Raw genomic sequence first — 21266 nt, forward strand, 5'->3', positions numbered from 1 at the left:
AGGCTTATTTATGCTCGAGATCTTGTTTGGTTATTTTATTTAATGGTTTTTTTTTTTTTTGTTCAAGTGTTAGTTAAATATTTTATTTAAACTTATCATTGAGTTTAGTTTACTTTTGTTTAGGAATTTGTTTGGCTATTTCTTTAGTAATATTTGATTGATGATTTTGTGGTTGAATGCTTAAATTGGTTAATAAAGTTTTTATCTTTAGGTTTTTGTCTGAAATTCTTATATGCAATATTTATTTATTTTTTGAATAAGATTTGATTACCGTAATTCGTTTATTATTATTTTATGCGTATTAGGTTCTTAATTTATGGTTTAATTTTAGGTTCTTAAGTTATGTTTTAATTTCGTCACAAAAACCTCAAAAATCCAAGAAATCAAATCTGAAACATGTTCAGTAAACTTTTCTTTTCTTATTTTATTTTGGGATTACACAAAGTTTGGAATTAAATTGCATTCACTGAGGAGACAATTTGACCCTTGGGCTAATTATTACACGACTAAACTCCTATACTTGGAATAGCCTTCGCGTTGCTCATTTTTAGAGTGAGTCAAGTTTTTGGTGCCGTTGTCGGGGAGCGTCAGATTTAGTTTCGAACTAGATTTTTTCCCTTCTATTTTGCTTTTCTTTATGGAAAAAAAGAGTTTTGAAAAAAAAAAAACATATATGGCTGCACCTGCACCACGCATGCTTATGGATTTTTTGTAACCTACATGCACCACCACACCTTCTTGCATTGTTTTACCACATGATGCACATAATTTCACGATTAACCTTGGGGTGTTGTCAATGATACCCCAATTCCACGAGGTAGATTCTGAGAGTCCGTATCAGCATTTAACAAACTTTGAGTTAGCCTGCACCACCTTTATTGGAACTGATGTGTATATCAAGCTCCGCTTATTTCCTTTTTCTTTGAAGGATAAGGCAAAGATCTAGTTTAACTTGTTGAAACCTAACTCTATTAATAGTTAGACTCTATTAATAGTTCTTACACAAATTATTTTCTTTTCATAGAACCCAGTACCTATAGGAGCATATCAGTCAATTTATGCAGAAGGGTGACGAGACCTTCCAGGCTTGTTGGGAGAGGTTCAAGGATCTGATAAATATTTGTCCACATCATGAGTTTGAATCTTGGAGGTTAGCTAATTATTTCTATGCAGGTCTTACTTCTGAATGCAAACAGTTTATCCAAAATATGTATAATGGAGAGTTTTTCATAAAGGAACCAGATCACGCACTGTCATTCTTTAACTACTTAGCTGAAAGTGCCAAATAATGGAATACATGATATGATTGGACACTACCTCTCAGAACAATCGGTGGTGGAGGTAAATATGAGGTTAAAGAGGAGATTGATCTCCAAGCTCTTGTTGCTGCACTAAAAAGGAGGGTAGAAGAATTAGAAAATGAGAGTAGTTCTGATTAGATGCAATTAGAAAATTGGGTTAACAAGCCTCCAAATCAGCCATTATCAAACACCTACAATCTAGAATGGAGGAATCACCCAAATTTCTTATAGAGGAATGATCAATCTAATCCATTTTTTTCATAGTTTTAGTAGCCTCCTCAGTCTTATGCACCACCTTCGCAGCCAACTTATGATCATGTTGCTCCTCCGCATTAGTATCAGCCACAACAGATCTATCAAAGCTACGCACTTCCAGGATTTCAATCTAATGAAGCTCCTATTCCACTAGCAAAGTCTTTTGAGGATAGCATGACACAGATGACTAATACACTTCAAGAATTTATGCAGATTAACACTCAGACCATGAATGAATTGCGGGGCACCATTAATGAGTTGAGCATGCAATTGAGTACCCTAGAACAAGGGGAATTTCTAGTACAACCTCAAACTGATCCTTAGGTGTACCGAAAACAATATCAACAAGTACATGATGTCTCAGGGGATTTGTTTGAGACAAAGAAGGCTGTTAGTACTCTGAGAAGTGAAGAAGAAGTTCCCCTACCTGAGATACTCATCGACATAGAAAAAAGTTGCCCTGACACCTAAAGTTGCAACTGAAACAAATGAAGCTAAAGAAAAGTCGGAGGAAGTGAGACCATAATTGAAGGAGCCGTCATCCTAGCCGGATACTCAAGTGCAGTCTGCAATCGTCGAGCCGTCATCTTAGCCAAATATTCAAGTGCAAGTAACAACCATGGAACTGTCATTACCTACTGTAGTAGATGACAAGGATTGCAATGCCGAAGCAAATCTCTGCAATAGTAAGGTAATTGGTGCATCAGATGAAGAAGTTGAGTAGAATGGTGAGAGTTCAACTTTCAATGAACCAGGTAAAAATCTTAATGTTGATGCTTCTAAAGAACTAAAGGTAATTGTTCCTACAACTTTCCCTCTAAAACTAGTTCTAAAGAAGTAAATTTCTTGGAAAACATACTGAATAAATATCCTTTCTTGTTAAAACAAGAAAGTCAATCTACACATGTATTGTCTAATATTTTGAAGAGCGTTAATTCATTTGAGGCTAACTTTCGTGCAGGTAATAAGAATAATTCATTGTGGCGGCTCAAATTTGGAGACTCGCCAGTTCAATTTAAAAAACTGCACCCACTAGATGAAATTCCTTTAGAACCTCCGCTAGATAGACTGTGATGTTTTTCTTTCCTTTCTTTTCATTTTCTTTTTTATCTTATTTTATTTTTAGTTAATTTTCAGGTACATTTTTCCTTAGTTTTAGTTTTTCTTTTCCCTTACTTCTCCACCCAAGTACACTCCACTTCCCTTATTATCATCTCTTCCGTCTTTCTTATGCTTTTACATTGAGGACAATGTTTCACTTTAATTGGGGGGAGGGATGAGAAAATATAATGAAAAAAAAAAAATTTGAATATGGATGATTAGACCATGATTAATACTGACTTATACCTTTACATACTTGCATATAACCTAGAAGTTACACACTTGGACTATTTATGTGTAGTTTATCCTTATGTGGCTAATCTAGGAATTGTAACTCCATAAAGGTTGACTAGTAGTTCATTCGTGTTAATCTGGCTGTATAAACTCATGTATTTACCAAGTATCTTATGATACTGAAAATAAACATTCATGTGACTTGTAGCACTTAGCGTTCTTTGTGAACACTGAGAGAGCAGTAGTGGGCTTTGACACCTTGTGAGGTATTGTTGAGCCATTTATCATTCTTTTGAGTTTTTGACGTCAATTTAGAGTTCATGAAACTCAACTTTTCCCTTTTTTTTTTTTGTGTGGATATTCTTTGTACACTAGTCTCAATTTTTGACTTGCTAGCCTAGAAGTGACATCCTGTGGGGGAGATAGAAACCTAGGTCTTGTTGCTCACTCAAGATGTGAAGGCTGAGCCACCCCTAGAAATAAACTTAGTTCATGAACTCCTATTCGAACTTAATTCACATGGGTGGTATGAAGACAATGAAAGAAGTGTAATGATTGTCCTAACTGACCATGAAAAGAAAGAAATTGAAGAATGAATAGAAGCAAGAAAAAGAGAAATAGAAATGCACCAGAATGAGGTGAAAGATTAATGCCTACTCCACACAGCTACAACAAAAAGTCAGGGAAACGACACATATTCTCCATAAATGAAGACTCTTCAACCGCTTAATGCCTCATAAATATTCACGTCTGGTTTGTGAATAAGTTAATTTAGGGTGATCTTTGTTTGATATGACGAGTAGGTGAGAAGATGTTAGGGTGAAGGACCCAACACCTCACAAATAGGCTGGATCCTTTTCAGACTAGTCCACTCCATACAAATAGCGTTTGTTCCTTGCAATATGTAGGATGTTTGATCATGACACTCCTCCTCATATATGACGAGCGAAACCATCCTTTTTGAGTGTTTTTTTAGGGTATACTAGTTAGGCTGAGTCAAAACGACCATTCTGTAGGTGTCCCTAGATGTCCTGGGTGTAACAAGTCGCACACATTACACATGTTTCGAGATTTCGCCTATTTATACTTGAATTTATATGGCTACATTAACTCTAAATTGTAATTGCTAGTTGAATTTATGCGAGCATATTGTTCTTCATGATTATATAATGATGAAACTTGCATGAATGACTTACTTCAGAGTTGCGTGAATTGTGTATAAATGAGCTTGTGTGTAATTAACTGATATTCTCGTATGAGAAATGGTATATTTGGGTCGTATGTGCATTCATTTAATATTCATTGAAATTAGTTTTTGTGGGTACCGCCCTAGATTTCATTCACGTTATTTGTTAGAGACTAACAAAACGTTAGTTGGGAGGTGTGATTACGCGTCAAAGTTGTGTATTTAGGTGTTTAAAATTGTACATTAGAGATTATATTTTTAATAAAATGCCTAATTATGTTCAATATTTTAACATTGCGCACAATTTGTAATATTTAATCTTATTTTAAATAATTTATGGATTTTTTTATTTTATTATTGCATGAAAAATTCTGAAAATTAAATCTGAAATTAGAATGTACGCGAATCGTTAGTATGAAGAGGTGCTATGTACGTGAGCATCAAATAAGATTACAAGCCAGAAGCCCTCTTGGGCATTTAAATAAAAATCAAAAAGAAAAAAATAGGTATATATATATATATATATATATATATATATGTATTGAGGCGTGAGCGGGGCGAGGTAGTAAGGTGGGCTAGTTGTGAGATTTACTAAGGGCGATGGGCTTTGAATTCATAAGAGAGCTGGCTGTCTTTTTATTTATTTATTTATTTTTTTCTGGTGATGTGACCACGTGCTGGCCAACCATGCACATGCGTTTGTGTGTGTCGGAGGCTTTTCTAGGGTTTGCCTTCGGGGAGTTATTTTTTTTTGGAGTTCGTAGAAATCAGTGTCGGAGGGGGGACCCGAGAGCAACAAACAAAAGAGGAGGGCAGGTGAAAGTAGGTCGTGGGGCGGCTTTCGCAGTAGCAGCAGCGTGAAGAACGAAGGAACCAGAACAACTGCTAAAACTCTCCTCCTCAACACCCACCAACGCTCTACTTTCTCTACTCTTTCTCTCTCTTCTCTTCCTCTTTTCTCTCTTTTGTCATCTTACTTTTTCACTTTGATTTTATTTTAACCTTCTGTTTAACTTTAATCCTCTTTGATTATTGTTGAAGTTTTGTATTTTTATTTGAGTTATTTTTATTGTAAGTTTAATTTGCCTCTGCTTATTTCCTTCGTTCTACTTCATTATCATTGCCGTACTTACTTTAATATTTAGTTTGGGTTGATTGGTGACTTGAGTATTTTTGTTTAAATATTGTTAGGCTTATTTATGCTCGAGATCTTGTTTGGTTATTTTATTTAATGGTTTGTTTGTTCAAGTGTTAGTTAAGTATTTTGTTTAGGCTTATCATTGAGTTTAGTTTACTTTTGTTTAGGAATTTGTTTGGTTATTTCTTTAGTAATATTTGATTGATGATTTTGTTGTTGAATGCTTAAATTGGTAAATAAAGTTTTGATCTTTAGATTTTTGTTCGGAATTCTCATACGCAATATTTATTTATTTTCTGAATAGGATTTGATTACCGTCATTCATTTCATGTTATTTTATGCGTATTAGGTTCTTAATTTATGTTTTAATTTTAGATTCTTAAGTTATGTTTTAATTTCCTTACAAAAATCTCAAAAATCTAAGAAACTAAATCTGAACCATGTTCACTAAACTTTTCTTTTGTTAATTTCTTTTGGGATTACACAAAGTTTGGAATTAAACTGCACTTGGGTTAATTATTACATCACCGAACTCCTATACTTGGGATACCCTTCACCCTGCTCATTTTAGAGTGAGTTAGTTCACTCGCTTGAACTCGTGAGTTCAGTCCTCCGACCTTGTTCGAGTGAGCTGAGTTTACTTCAGTCGCCTATACCAACAATTTTATGATTTATTCACACTAGTAGTAGTAGTTCAGTTGACTGAGCATTTGCCTTAGGCAACTAAATACTCTGTAACTTAGTGTATTTCCATATTTTTGATTTAAAAACTTGTTTGTATTACTTTGAAAAGAATTTTAGACTTTATAAAAATATTGTCCAAGTTTTTAAATGGTCTCTTAGTACAATGTTTATTCCTAAAAGCTTCATAAACAAATTTGATGTTAAGAGTGCTTACATGAGACTCTAAGAACATTTAAATACATGTAAATCCCAAGTCTTCATGTAGTATCGCTTTAACATCATCCAAGTTTGATCAATTTCAATGAACTTATTTTCTTTATTGTGAATTACGGTGTTATCCCGAGAGGGGGGGGGGGGTGCATTGGGTATTAAAACTATCAATTACAAACTTGTAGTCAACTTAATACCTATTTTAATTTTTCACAATTAATCATTTTAATGTGTGTCTTTATCAAGCATACATTTTTACCAAATTACACACAAACTTATCAAATGCTCAACTCACACACAATAAACCTATAATTTAAATGTAAGCGGAAATTAAAAGGAGTTAAGGGAAGAGAGAAGACAAACACGGTTTTTATGAGGTTCGGCCTACCCCAGCTTACGTCCTCGCCTTGAACAACCCACTCAAGGATTCCACTAAAAATCGACTCCTTTAATTGGGATGGAGCTTCCCTTACAATATGCTGCTTACTAGAGGCATAACTTCCTCCTCAACCCTGATTCATAGCCTAAACCATGAATAAAATAGAAAATTACAACTTTGGAAAAAACTCAAAGGCTTCTACACAAAGCTAGTGAATACAATAGAAATTCTAGTACATATTCAATATGGTAAAACTTGAAGCTCGATGATCTTTATATGAAGAATGAGATGATTCACAAATCTACCCTTTAATCAATATCTCCCAAAAATGATTTTATAAGTAAATGCTTTGGAGATCTTAGGATTCGATTTCAGAATACTTTATCCAAAAATAGAAAATAAGATCCTTTCAAAAATAATCTTGAATAATGTGCAGATCTATGTTCTTGCTATCAAATAATTTGTAAAGTCGAATCTTTGTATAAAAATATGACTTTGAATATTTGCAAAGATTTGAAGAATATATTTTTTTTTAAAAATTCTTCAAGAATATGTATTTAGAAGCTCTTAGTATTTGCAATAAAATAATTTTTGCACTAATCAAATAGCAAACCTTTGAATGAAAATATATTTAAAACTATCTTCAAGATTTTAGTTTTAAACAAAAACTTTTCTCAAGTAATGATCTTTCACAAAATGTATATATAATTAATAAATCAAGATAATCTCTCAAAGAATATTCAAGAATAAATTTTTGAGAGGAAAAAAGTCTTTGAGAATGAGCAAACCATTTTTTTGATCACGAAATCTCAATACACAAGTTTTTTGCACAATATTTGCTAGAACGCCTTTTGAAAATCAACATAACTCAAGCTCAGATTTGATGTGACTACTTTGAAATCGCAGACAAGAGCTTAGCAGTGTGTTCAATGCTCTTAAGAGATGTGCAAAAGTTCAAGGTTCCCAGCAGATGTGCAAAAAGTTGTGCTATAGGGTTTAGAGTTTAGGTTATAAGCAATCTCCCCACCTAAATAATTTTTGGCCCTTAGATCATTTAAAATATCATATTTACATCTGTGTTCACGCTGGAACGTTGTTCTGCGCCGCGACCTTCGTCGATGAATGAGTACGTTCGTTGACGAGTGTACAACACTCATTCTTCGACGAGACTATGAGTTCGTTGATGAGAGCACTATCTGAACTTTTTGGGCTCTCGGTATTTTTTCGTTGACGAGACAACATTGTTCATCACCGAGTGGCCTTCATACATTTGTCGACGAGGCCATGGGGTTCGTCGACAAGGCCTCTAAAATTTGCCTCAAAAAATTTATTCAACCTAGAACTAATGTAAATGAATCTTTCATGAAATATGTAATTTCATTCAATTCTAAATACTCATTCCCATTGAAGATCTTGAACTTGAAGCTTGCTTCTTCTTCCTTTTATTTTTCTAGTTCCTTGGATTGAGCTAAGTGATATGTACTTTAGGTTCCTCATGGCTCCCATATCAAGCTTACTGTTCGTGCATTCTAAATCATGATCTTGTTCACAAACTCAATTATACAGATCAATTACCAAGTGATTTGTCATTATCAAAATAGGATTGGACTCATAGAGTCAACATTTATGACTTGTGAATTTTTGTTGAGCTTTAGTCAATCATTACCAAGTCTAACCATTATGCTTGAAGGAAAAGAATTCTTGAAATTTTACATTAAGCACAATTAGAATACCTTAGTTTGTTATCATCAAAACGAGATTAAGCTTTGTTAGGCCAACAATCTCCCACTTTTTGATGATGACAAATAAGGAGCAAAATTAGGTAGCCTTGAAAAATCTCTCCCTCACAATAAGCATGAAACATAAAATATAAACACTATATGTGTAATGCCCCGAACCCTAAAACCCAGTCCGATGCGTTATACCTGAATAAATCGTGCTCTGTGGCACCCCAAAACAGCCTGGTGGGACCAAAGTACCACATCATCCATTTTCCTGTGCCTGTTATTCCATTTACAATTATACAGCAAAAAACATAACTACAGTCCTCAACCAATATAATACCAGAGTTTTCTACATCTATCTACATTTCCAAAATAAACCATTCATCCACCTGTATCCACATATATACATATCTCCAAAAACATAAACCACAACTTCCAGTATTCACAACTTAGAATGCTTAAAACATAAAACATAAAACATGAAACATAAATCTTATACATCCCAAAAATATCATCAAAGTTTATACCCTCTTTCTTTGTATCTAAAATGCTATATAACCCTGAGCTCTCTAAGTTCGATCACGTGGAAGTCCTGAAAAAAGGTAAATTTGTATTCAGGTGAGACATATCTTAGTAAGGGAAGAAACAATATATTAAATTAGCGTGTGGCCAACATGAGGTTTGTAAATAACATATGTATATGTATTAATCATTTGCAAATCATTATAATAATTTCTAAAATCCTTTCCTGAGCTTGATCAAATACATGTAAGGTATTTTACCCATGAGAATACCTAAGGATTGGGGTGATTACCCGCCCATACAAGTAGCACCCCTCTGCTCTGATACTTTAGGCAACCAATGGTCACAAATGAAGCATATCAGCGCACTTACCTTACTCAGTAAGCCCTCAAGTGAAAAAGTAATCTCGTACTCACACAGTTCAATGAATGGTTTACCAGCAAAGGCTCTTGAGAATAAGAAAATTTACCCGCCTATACAAGTAAATTCCCTTTGCCCTAATACGTTTTGCAACCTACTGCTACATCTAATACCTACTAGGGCACTCACCTTTCTTCGCAAGCCCTCGGGTAATGAGTTTCCCCCGCCCATAACACGTACCATGTTATACTAGCATATATATTGATACTACCGTAATACATTATTCTGTTTGACATTATTCTATATTTCTCAAATGTTCATGTTCTCAGCTTTGACATTACATAGTTGTTGGTCTTACAAGGCTTAACATCCTATTTTGATGTTAACAAATAAATGGAACTTAACATATTTGGTTGAGTAATGATATTTTAGGATTCAAGCTCTTGAAGCTCAAGAATATGTATACAAGGATGATCAAAAGAAGCTTAAAGTATGGATTTCAAGATGATATTTTAAAGCTTGAAGAATATGAGAGAAAACTAAAAAGTATATCAAAGCTTAAAGAAAAACAAGAGAGACAAAATAAAGCAAAGCAAGAGAGCTCAAAGAAAAGACAAGCATGAAGACTCAAGCGCCAAGAATGTCCAAATGTCTTAGAAGTCTTTATGTAAGTATTTTAATGTTTAAATATCATTTGAAATACTTTGAACTCTTTAGGGAATCTTTAGGGGATATTTATGGACTTAAAAACCTATTTTAAAATCCTGAAAAATGTTTTATGAAAGATCAAAGTAAGAGAGCAAAATTAATTTTGAAAACTAAAAATGAAAAACTAGAAAAATGAACTGGTCAGCTGATTGATAGTTTGCACAGGGTTCCCTCAGCCGACTAAAAAAATACCAGAATGAATAAATTGTCCAGCCTACTGACCATTTTTTAACTGTGTTCAATCAGTCGACTAACTATTTATTGAAATAATTTTTGGATAGACAGAACACTGTCAGCTGCCTGTCCAGCCAACTATCCTGCACAAAATTTAACCCAATTAAGTGAGTCAACTGACCGACTCCACGGAGATTTTGAAATTCGAACTTAACGGGAAGATTTTCAAATTTAATTCTAGGATTTCAAATCTTTTGCAAAGTTGACCAACTCAAAGTCAACTTAGTAAATAAAGAAACTCTTTCTCAAGAAAACTCTATAAATACCTCTTTAGACTCATGAATCAAATTGAGAGAAAAAAAAAAAGAAAAAAGCAAGACAAACATCCTACGTTCATACTCTCCAAAAGTCCATACTTGCTCATATCCTTGCTGGGAGAACTCTACGAAATTGATGGTCAATCAAAAGCCTTGGTTTTGATTTGCAACTAAGCCTTCTCTATCTATAAGAAAGAATCTTGGCGAATTCTATACTTGAGCTTCATCTTATTTCATCTTGATATTTAAAGTTTGAAGTGTATAGTGGTGAAATTGTACTAATCTACTCTTTGAGAGAGTGTTCTTGTACGCAACATTTATCTTGTATTCTTGTACTGTTTTTGACGATTCTAGGTTGTTGGATTGTTGCCCAAGCATGGGGTATCACTTGGAGAGGCTTTGCTCTAGCCTAGTGAAGGAGTGTTTGAGCATGGAATTTGCTTGTAACCGTTTTTTTGTTCTGCCCAAAAAGGATCAGGTATAGTGAAATCCTTAGGTGGTTTGCCTAAGGTGAGGATGTAGGTTGGGGATAAGCCAAACCTTGTAAAAATAGTGGTGTCACTCTCTTTCCCTTATTCTCTTTGAATTTTAGAAAAAATATAAACTGTGTGGATGTTGTAATTCTCTTAATCGTTAAAAACAACATGTATTGGAAATTAAAAAAACCAAAGCTTAATTTCTTCTTGGGCTTGCAAAAACCGAAAGGGAGTACGTTGGTTAATCAATACTTTGCGAAAACTGTAAGGGAGTACGTTGATTGGTTAACAACCCAAAACCTATTAATTGAAGGTTTATTTGAATTCTAATTTTGGAAAGAGTGGTTGGATGTTATTTTGATTATCAATTGAAAGGCCAATTACATTCTCTACAAGGCTTACATATTCAAAGGGTTGCAAACGATCAAGCTGAATATTGCCAAAAGAATTGCAAAGCATATATTGATTGGTTACTTATATTGTGATTTGATTGGTTTGAGTAGTTAAATGATTGTTTATTTGTGTTGTGGTTGTGGGTTGAATAAAAGACTTAAGCTTTTGTGTGATTGTTAAAATAAGTCAAGAAATCTTTAAAAGAATTATAAAAGGTTAAGAATTCATAAAATAATTTAAAAGAAATTTTAATAACCCAATTCATCCCCCCTCTTGGGGCTACACCTTAGTTATCAATTGGTATCAGAGCGGGGTTGTAGTAAATCCTAACTAGAAGCTACATAAAGATCTATATGGCATACTTAGGTGTAGCTCCCTTTGGAGAAGGACAATCCTTAACTAGGTCTCCCCTCTTTCGTGGTTTAAACTATACATTTTGGAAACAACGTATGAGGATCTACCTTCAAACCATGGATTGGAAAGCTTGGGAGGTTGTCATGGATGGTGATCTAATTCCTACCAAACTAATAGATGAAAAATAAATCCCTAAGGAGAAAAAGGACATGACTGAAATAGATCACAAAATGTTGCAAGTAAACTCAAGTGTTATCAATGCTTTGTATTGTGCTCTAGATATTAATGAATTCAATAGAGTCATGGCCCTCAAAACAACCAAAGAAATTTTGAATAAGCTAGAGGTAACCTATGAAGGAACGGTATATGTAAGAGATAATAGGATTGATATGCTCACTAGCGAATATGAAGCCTTTAGGATGAATCTCGAAGAATCAATCACTAGTATGTACACTAGGTTCACCCATATTATAAACTCCCTTAACATACTAGGAAAGACAAACACCACCTATGAGATGATTTGAAAAATTCTTAGAGGGCTGCCACCAATATGGGAACCAAAAGCCACAACAATAACTGAAGGAAGAAATCTTAAAAGCACTTCCCTAGATGAACTCATAGGTTCTCTCCTCACATACGAAATGGCCATGAATGAAAGAAGTGGAAAAACTAAAGCTCAAGAATCCATAGCTTTTAAAAAAACAAATAAAAGCTTTAGTGATGATGAAGAAGGGTTGAATGAACATGAATTAGCCTACATATCCAAGAAACTCGCTAAAATCCATAGAAGGAAGAATAAATTTACAAGAAAATCTAAATCTAAATCAGATGAAGAAAAAGAAGAAATTAGAAACAAGAAATCAAGAAATAAAATTCTTATGTGTTATAATTGCAACAAAGCTGGACATATAAAACTAGAATGTCCACTACTTAAAGAAAGATTCCAAAAAGAAAAAGGCAATGAAAGCCACTACCTGGGATAATCTAAGTACAAGTAGTTTTGATGATAAATCAAGTGACAAAGAGGTTGCTTATACTTGCTATATGGCATGTGATGATGATGAAGAACATTGTTCCTCATCCAAATCGGATAATGAATATGGTAGTGATTCATCTAATGAATCTGATGATGAGAGTATGTCATCTTATGAAGAACTTCAAAATGATTTATTCAAGGTTCATAAGATGTTAGTTAATGTGACTAAACGATACACATCATTGAAAAACAAGAATGAAGGAGTTATGAAAGAGTTAGAAGATGAAAATCTTGCTAAAAAGGAAAAAAGATTTGAAAATCAAGAAATTAGAAAGCAAGAATGAAAAATTGATGAAAGAAATAGAAGATCTATGATTCCAAACTTTTATGGAAATTGAGAAAGACATATATATATTTCTGAATTAAAAAGTAAAATCAATAACTTGTCTCAAAAAATAGTGAAATCACAAGTGAATGTTGATGGCAAGAAAGATATAGAGATAAATGATCTCAAAAGACAAATTGAAGACAAAGAAAAGATCGTTTACAATTTCACTAGAGGGAAAGAAAATTTTGACAAAATAATTAGATCACAAAGAATGTCCTTAAACAAAGAAGGCATAGGATTTAATGGAACTAAGAATAAAAGAAAAAAGAATCTCTACATGGGATACTTTACAAAAGCCTTAAAAAATTATTCTTACTCCTTTTCTAATGCCTATACTCACACTATATGCTACCTATGTAAGAAGAAAGGACATATAAACTTTGAATTTCCATTAAAGAGGAAAGATGTGAAAGTTAAACAAGTTTGAAAAGTAAAAAAAACTTCTCTTGTTAAACCATCCGGACCCAAGAAAATATGGGTACCAAGATAAAAGTCTAGTTCATAAATCAAGGACTCCATTGATGTTAGGTATTCCTTTTAGAAATTATGAAAGAAACTAAATCACATCTTCTACAAGGATATTGAACTGGTTGAAATGAAAAGATGAGTTTTTAAGAAGCTTGCGGATGCTTATCATATTAAAACTAATAAAAATCGTTGGCCTCAATCAATGAATAGAAAACATTAAGATTTACAAGGCAAATTTTGGAGTTCTTATGAAATCAAAAGAAAGAAAATCTGAAGCAATATGAAAAATATTTGAGCAAAATGAGAAGTAGTTAAGCAGAATGAGAAACACTTATGAAACTTGAGCAAAATTGTAGCACAATGCAATAATATGCTCCATGCCTATTTGATATGTTGTTATACTTGCATGCTTATATGTTATGCTGATATGCTACATGCTTACATGTTGATAGTGCCAAAGACATGAAAATGATTTGACTTATATTAATAATTTATGGCTCACTATATATTGAAAATTTTAGCATTAAGTTATTGAGCATAATTTTGATGCATGAATTTTGATATGACATTGATGTATGAATATGAAATTAATTCTTGACCATACATGCTAATGATGGATCACATAGATAAACTTATTTGTCTTGTGTTGCTCTTTGTACTAGACTACATATGCTTATTGATAATCTTCTTTATGTTAACTAATGTCAAAACGGAGAGAAAGTTAAATTGAAAAATTGGCATCTAAATAATTTGGTATCCATGAACAGTGCATGATGTGACATCAACATTAGTATCTATGAAGTATATTGGTATCTATGAATATATCAATTGGTATTTGAGCATGACAACATAATAATATCCATGAGCATGTTATTATATTGATGATATTGACATGATATTGTTATTTGATATTACTATCCATGAGCACATACATGATATGAATCAATATTTGAAGCATGGGATGATAAAATCAAAAGCATAATTGGTATCAAATCTAACGTGAATGTTGTACAACATATGTCTGATTGTAAATTTAAAGATGTCACAACACATATGCAATATGAAAGATAAACATGAAATATGCATGACTATTTGACTATTGAAGCGCACTACATATAATATATTGCAAAATATTAGGAAGTGTGTTTTCATTTGTTCATGTGCTCAAAATATGATTTTATTTGAACTTAATCATTTTTGATATCTTACTCTTTTTGATTGATGTCAAAGGGGGAGAAGTTTTAAGCAAAAGTTGAGCATGGTATTGAAAAATTTGAACATGATATATGTATCAAAAGAAGGAGAAGTATTTGAACTTGAATGATGTAATGAGCATGATATTGAAATTGGTCTTGAAACTTCAAATATTGTTAAGATGATGCTTATTGTAAGAGGGAGTCCTTTTACGGCTTACTCAAATTTTTGCTCCTTATTTGTCATCATAAAAAATGGGGAGATTGTTGGCCTTACAAGGCTTAACATCCTGTTTTGATGTTAACAAACAAATGGAACTTATTATATTTGGTTGAGTAATGATATTTCAGGAATCAAGTTCTTAAAGCTCAAAAAATATGTATACAAGGATGATCAAAAGAAGTTTAAAGTATGAATTTCAAGATGATATTTTAAAGCTTGAAGAATATGAGAGAAAGCTTAAAAGTATATTAAAGCTTGAAGAAAAACAAGAGAGACAACAGAAAGTTAAGCAAGAGAGCCCAAAAAAAGACAAGCATGAAGACTCAAACGCCAAGAATGTCCAAATGTCTTAGAAGTCTTTATATAAGTACTTTAATGTTTAAATATCATTTGAAATACTTTGAAGCTCTTTAGGGAATCTTTAGGAGATATTTATGGACTTAGAAACCTATTTTAAAATTCTGAAAAATGTTTTATGAAAGATCAAAGTAAGAGAGCAAAATTAATTTTGAAAATTAAAAATAAAAAATGAGAAAAATGAACTGGTCAGCCGACTGACCAGTTTGCACAACATTTCCTCAGCCGACTGACAAACTACTAGAATGAATAAATTAGCCAGCCGATTGACTATTTTTGAACTGTATTCAGTCAGCCGACTGACTATTTATTGAAATAATTTTTGGACAGACAGAATGCTGTCAGCCGCTTGTCCAACCAACTAACCTACACAAAATTTAACCCAATTGAGCGACTTAACCGACTGACTCCACAAAGATTTTTTAAAATTCGAACTTAATGGGAAGATTTTCAAATTTAATTCTAGGATTTCAAATCTTTTGCAAAGTTGACCAACTCCAAGTCAACTTGGTATATAAGGAAACTTTTTATCAAGAAAACTCTATAAATACCTCTTTAGACTCATGAATCAAATTGAGAGAAAAAGAAAAAAAAAAGCAAGACGAACATCCTACGTTCATGCTCTCCAAAAGTCCATAAATGCTCATATCCTTGCTAGGAGAACCCTACAAAATTTCTGGTTGATCAAAAGCCTTGGTTTTGATTTGCAACTAAGTTTTCTCTATTTATAAGAAATATTCTTGGTGAATTCTATATTGAGCTTCATCTTATTTCATCTTGATATTTAAAGTTTGAAGTATATAGTCGTGAAATCGTACTAATCTACTCTTTGAGAGAGTGTTCTTGTACGCAGCAGTTATCTTGTATTCTTGCAGTGTTTTTGATGATTCCAGGTTGTTGGATCATTCCCCAAGCATGGGGTATTGCTTAGAGAGGCTTTGCTCTAGCCTAGTGCAGGAGTGTTTGAGCGTGGAATTTAGTTGTAACGGTTCTTTTGTTCCGTCCGGAAAGGAACGGGTATAATGAAATCCTTAGGTGGTTTGCCTAAGACAAGCACGTTGTGTAATGACCTGCTTATCTAATCATATAATAAAACATATTTAATAATAATGTCAACCCGAACCCGTGGCTAACGGGGATACTCCTGACATACACAGCGGAAACCTAAGCAATAGTAAATGAAAATCACATTCTCATAACCACAAAATACATAATACCAAAGTTAACTATAAACCATCACATTCTTTGTTTATATACAATCTCCAAAATAACCAAAAATACCAAAAAGTATTTCCTAGGATCCTACAACAAAAACCGTTGATCCTAGTTCAACACTTACCCTCCTAGAGGGGTAACACAGACTCAACTCAACGGCGGCCTCGATCTGCCGGTCTTTCTGGATTTCCTGAAAAATCATTTCAGTTTGGGGGTGAGACACTTCTCAATAAGGGAAAGTAAACTAAATATAGTCGTGTGACAACATGAATATTTGATGCAATTATACATATACAATACATTTCATATACCTGAAAACATTCATTATAACATAATGAATAATCTTATACTTTTGTATTTTCTAATAAATCATACAGTTCATAAAATGTCTGATATAACTGATAATACTAAAAATTCACCCAAGACGTATAGTTAGCTGATGTCATGTATTACCCCCTATGACAGGTTGTGTAGCCCAAAGGAGGGACCCGACAATGGCTGGTCAACCACTACTGAGTCAAAAATGTCTGTAAGTACGATGGGTCTACCACACCCTAGTCCGGACTGCCAGGTGGACGTCTACAACTCTACACTAAAAGTCACATCGACTATCCATCTTCCACCACCTTGTGGGGCGGTTAGACCAAATTTGAGCATAGATATCTGATCTATATATCTACGGTACGATGCTCCAAAAACTAAACTAAACTAACATCTGGGTTCTGATAACATATAATACATGATAATATAGCACTTAACATAAATGGATTGATAGCATTTTCTATAATTTCATAAATACGACCTTGTGCCGAACATTTCATAAATACAACCTTGCGTCGACCATTTCATAAATATGGCCTTGCGCTAAAATCATACGTAAAACATGGCTTTACGCCGGCTATCAATCACGACCTTGCGCCAAATATCTCATACATATCATTATAAATAAATAAATCAATTATCATGTATTTCAAAATCAAAATGTACTATATTATTTCATAATTCCTAAAAACATGCTTTACTCGTAAAATTTGCCATAACATAATACTTATCATGTAAAACCATATTCATGCCACACAATGCTGAGTAAAATCATATATTTTACTCTAAAATCATATTTCCTGTATAACAGCAGTATCTTCCCAAATATGCATTTTATCAATAATATTCAAATATAATACATGCTTTCCAGAAAATTAATTTGTTGATAAATAATAATAATTTGCATGGAAAATAACTACTTTAGTTTATTCTCTTACCTGACACTAAAAAGAAACTCCCTAAAACGCGCTTTTCCTGCACCCGCAGGGTTCCTTGTTCAACACCTTGAAAATGACAACTTCCAGAACTAAACTTCGGTATTTTCATGTGAATATCATTTCCTATAACTACGGTAAGACCAAATTTGGTATAAAAAACCTTACCTTAAACCAGAGATGAAATCCAACTCTGCCTCACTAACGATCTGCTTCGATAGACTTGGAGAGAACTTCTCCAAGAGCGTTGTGGTGGCCTCAAATCATTGATCTGAAAAATGACAGAGCTGAAATCGAAGAGAGAGAGTAAGAAATTTTCTGATTTTTTGCATTAAAAATCCAAGTTTGAGGCTAGTTATACTATGGGATTCGTCGACGAGCCATGACACCTCATTGACGAGGTCAAGAGGAAATTCATCAATAAACTCTCCCCTTCATCGATGAAATTCAGAGTCGCCCAAAACATCATCTCAGTATTTTCTCATCGACGAGGCATACCTTCATTGACGAGCCCAGTGTGAAATGTCGTCGACGAACTCGAAGTGTTCGTCGACGAAGCCTGCTGCGCCCCCTTTTTTATTTTCTGTTTCCATTTTTCCCCCCCCCCCTTAATTATTATTTAAATACCATTATTCTTTGGGTCATTACACGTAGTCCGGGGATAAGACAAACCTTGTAAAAACAGTGGTGTCACTCTCTTTCCCTTATTATCTTTAAATTCCAGAAAAAATATAAACTGTATGGATGTTGTAATTCTCTCAATCATTAAAAACAACATGTATTGAAAATTAAATAAACCAAAACTTAATTTGTTCTTGGGCTTGCGAAAACCAAAAGGGAGTACGTTGGTTAATCAATACTTTGCGAAAATCGTAAGGGAGTACGTTGATTATTTAACAACCCAGAACCTATTAATTGAAGGTTTATTTGAATACTGATTTTAGAAAGAGTGATTGGATGTTATTTTGATTATCAATTGAAATGTCAATTACATTCTCTGCAAGGCTTACATATTCACAGGGCTGCAAACAATCAAGCTAAATATTGCCAAAAGAATTGCAAAGCATAATATTGTGGTTGATTGGTTTGAATAGTTAATTGATTGTTTATTTGTGTTGTGGTTGTGGATTGAATAAAATACTTAAGATTTTGTGTAATTTCTAAAAGAAGTCAAAAAATCTTTGAAATAATTATAAAAGGTTAAGAATTCATTAAATAATTTAAAAGAAATTCTAATAACCCAATTCACCCTCTCCCCCTCTTGGGGCTACACCTTAGTTTTCAGTAGCATTTCACTTTACGTGACTCTTTCCCATTTGACATTGTTCACATTTCATATTTCATTTCCATTTCATTCATATTTCATTTCATTCTTATTTTCATTACATTTCATTTCCTGCATTCGTACTACAGCTCCTTTTAGCTGTACATCATTTAGTCCATATAGATATGCGTTATTCTGCTACTATAGCTCCTTTTACCTGTTCATCAGTTAGTCTACAGTTCCTTTCAGCTGTTCATCATTTATCCATGGTTACATTAAAAATCACATGCAGCATAATCCATATAACATTTTCATTATCATTGCATTCTTTGTATAACCTTTATCTCATACACATAACATAATTCAACATAGAATTTCATTTCACTCATGCCACACAATTTAGAAATATATTTCAAACATTTTCTGTGAAATAAGCCAACCCTCATTTATTATTCTTATACTAAAAGTATACCTTTAATTTCTTACACAATTAACCTGGAAAAAATCTTTCACTTTCATCAGTCCATTTTCACATATACATATATAATAAAATAGCCCTAGGCTCAGAAATCATATTTTAAATGGTTGGCATTTTTAAACCCATACGGAAACATATACATATATACATAACATAACCCATTTATCCATTTAATTCATAAAAAACTAGTTTCATATATATATATATATATATATATATATATATATATATATATATATATATATATTTCCCCTTACCTTTGTTCTTGAACTACGCCAACAGAAACCCCAAATGATGCCTATGGCGCTGACCCGAATCCTAAATAAAAAATCTTAGTTTAATCAGATAAACCCCAAATAACCTACTATTTTTGCATTTCCTAAACTATAAACCTCAAATAAACATTCAAAATCACAAAACTAAGAATTTTAACCCTTACCTCAACTTTGGAGCGTTTCTCGAAAAGTCCAGTTTAGAAATCTGCTCCGCTAAATGTGTAGAGAATCTTCCCTAGAACACCGTAGCACTCTCCGTTTGTCAATTTGGGCTAAATTCGGGCTAGATTTGAAGAGAGAAAGCAGAAAGGACTTTTTAGAGAGAGAAAATTAGAGGAAAAATAAGTTTTCTTCCCCAAGAAGCTTCCTTTGATCTTTTATACTCGATGTTGCCACATGGCTTCGTCAACGAGAAGACAGGCTTCGTTGATGAGTCATAGTAAGGACTTCGTGAATGAGAGGGCGTGTTCATCAACGAAACTTAAAATCTAAAATTCACTCACTCAAGATTTCTTCGTAGACGAGGAACTAAACTTCGTCAACGATCCTAGAAGAACACTCGTCGACGAGGTTAGAACATTCCTTGATGAGGTATGCTATTCATTCTCTTTTAAATCTTCCTCCTTTCCCCTTATTCTTTATTTATCTATTCCATTTATTATCTTTATAATTATTTAATAATTATAATTTTTTGGGTCATTACAATATGAATATGTGTTCAAGCTTAACCGTGATTTTGTGTTTCTCCTTTTAAGAAAGAATGTTCTCAAAAAATATTTATAAAATTTATTTTTGAAGAATAACATGAATAACTAACTCAACTTGCAAGTATAACATCAACTTAGCTTATAAGTATAACATGAATAACCAACTCAGCTTACAAGTATAACATCAACTTAGCTTATAAGTATAACATGAATAACCAACTCAGCTTACAAGTATAACATCAACTTAGTTTATAAGTATAACATGTATTCAACATATATCATGTGTTCCAACATCATGTTTCATGTATTCCAAAATTTCGTCAACTTAGCTTACTCTCCCCTTTAATATCATATTTCCATAAAATCAACATTTACATATTATATATCATTTTACATATCATATATCATTTTTCTTAATCTTCTACCCCTTTTGACATTAGGAAAAAGGAGTGCAATAAAAATATTTAGCGTGCAAGTCTCAATAGGACCATCATTCAACATACAGTTCACGATGAATAGGTCCAATAGTTAGCATGCAATTTTCAATAAATATATCCTACAGTATGTCCATCAACATGTCCATCATTCAATATGCAAATTATAAACAATATGATCCTTTACCAGCATGCTTTTCACAATGTTCAAAATATTGAAATTTGGAGAAAATAGTAGTAGTATTAAGCATTCATAACAAGATATAAGTAAGAGTTCAAAGAGCAAATAAAAGAAAAAGTATCAAAATATTAGAACCAGATACAACACAAGTTGTTCTCATCAAGTGTATTCAAATAAACATCTAGTACTCATCAATGTCATCTCCACCAAAAGAAGTCTCCTCCTTCTCATCATCATTGTCGTCCTCATCACCTGAACTCTCCTCCATAGGAGCTTTTCCTTTTGAAGAGGAAGCACTGCATATATTGCTCTCAATGCGTGTGATCCTTTGATTG

The 21266-nt window shown here is 33.1% G+C and overlaps 1 non-coding gene across 1 annotated transcript; it reads right to left on the reverse strand.

The window, feature by feature from the left end:
• Positions 1-1032: 1032 nt before the first annotated feature.
• Positions 1033-1138, reverse strand: LOC131156817 (small nucleolar RNA R71). The gene has a single exon (XR_009137087.1). It is a non-coding gene; the product is annotated as a small nucleolar RNA R71 (small nucleolar RNA).
• Positions 1139-21266: the final 20128 nt, after the last annotated feature.

This window comes from Malania oleifera, chromosome 5 (genome assembly GCF_029873635.1).
Source record: "Malania oleifera isolate guangnan ecotype guangnan chromosome 5, ASM2987363v1, whole genome shotgun sequence".
NCBI classification, from domain to species: Eukaryota; Viridiplantae; Streptophyta; class Magnoliopsida; order Santalales; family Ximeniaceae; genus Malania; species Malania oleifera.